Source organism: Peromyscus californicus, unplaced genomic scaffold (assembly GCF_007827085.1).
Source record: "Peromyscus californicus insignis strain IS unplaced genomic scaffold, ASM782708v3 Scaffold_5__1_contigs__length_169319896, whole genome shotgun sequence".
NCBI lineage: Eukaryota > Metazoa > Chordata > Mammalia > Rodentia > Cricetidae > Peromyscus > Peromyscus californicus.
Window position 1 is genome coordinate 164,759,310 of NW_026294573.1, and position 1,678 is coordinate 164,760,987.

Here is a 1,678-nt window from a genome sequence, read left to right on the forward strand (position 1 = left end):
GTGCATGAATCATTATCTTCAAGAGTTATTTTTCATTACCGCCACTCATGTCCAGGTTGTTCATGTAGATCTCATTCCATTTCTCTGTCATTGGGTGATCCCTGTGTCTTTCTTGGGGTCCTGTTTTCCAGGTAGCCTCCCTGGTGATGTGAGTAGCAGACAAGTCATCCTTGTTTCATGTCTAGTATCTTGCTATGAGTGAGTACATACCATGTTTGTCTTTCTGAGTCTGGGTTACCTCACTCAGGATGATTTTTTCTAGATCCATCCATTTGTCTGGCGAGGGTTGAGGGAAAGAGAGCTTGGGGGAGCGGGAGATCCCAGCTGGATCAACAACAGAGAGGGAGAACAAGGAATAGGAGACCATGGTAAATAAAGACCACATGAGAATGGGAAGAGGCAAGGTGCTGGAGAGGCCCACAGAAATCCACAAAGATGCCCACACAACAGACTGCTGGCAGTGGTCGAGAGACAGCCCGAACTGACCTACTCTGGTGATGGGATGGCCAAACACCCTAATTGTTGTGCTAGAAACCTCATCCAACTACTGAGGGATCTGGATGCAGAAATCCATGACTAGGCCCCGGGTGGATCTCTGGGAGTCCAATTAGCGAGAATGAGGAGGGTTTATATGAGCGAGAATTGTTGAGACCAAGGTTGGATAAAGCACAGGGACAAATAGCCAAATGAATGGAAACACATGAACTGTGAACCAATGGCTGAGGGGTCCCCACTGGATCAGACCCTCTGAATGGATGAGACAGTTGATTGGCTTGATCTGTTTGGGAGGCATCCAGGCAGTGGGACCAGATCTTGTGCTCATTGCATGAGTTGGCTGTTTGAAACCTGGGGCCTATGCAGGATTGTTTGGCTCGGCCTGGGAGGAGGGGACTAGACCTACCTGGACTGAGTCTACCAGGTTGACCTCAGTCTGTGGGGAAGGCTTTGCCCTGGAGGAGATGGGAATGGGGGGGGGGGGGGTTGGGGGGAAGGTGAGGGGGACGGGAGGGGGGAGAACAGGGGAATCCGTGGCTGATATGTAGAACTGAATTGTATTGCAAAATAAATTAATAAAAAAAAAAGTTTTCAATTAAAAAAAAAAAGAGTTATTTTTCTTTGTTTCAAAAACCTACAACATTATTAAGACACCAGAAAGAATCTGACCCATAGTTCCAGAAATGTTTTTGCATGCACTGAGCTGGCCCTATACAGAACATGGAGATTAGAACCAAAACAGACTCAGCAGGATTGCAGAACTGAAATTAAAACTCAAGTTCTCTCTACCTTCTAATTTTCTAAGACATTTTTCTTCTCATTCTTGGTTCTTTCAGCTGAGAGAAGGCAACGTGTGGTACTTCTTTCCTGTACTGGAAAATCAGCCACTTACATTATTTTTTATGTTTCCCACATCACTCCTATTTCCTTTTCTGGGTATGTTGATATGATCTAACTTCTAATGAAGGAAACTCAATGAAGCTCTTATTCTTGTTCCATAACTTTTAAGACAAGCCTTATATAATGCCTCAAAGCATTTTAATTTTAGTACAGTCATTAATCCAATTTCTATGAAACGAAAGCCTTACTTTAAGCTAAGAAACAACATCTCATGTCTTAATAATTTTTGAAACAATTATAATTCTGATTATATGATGGTAGGGCCACATAATAAGGAATAAAG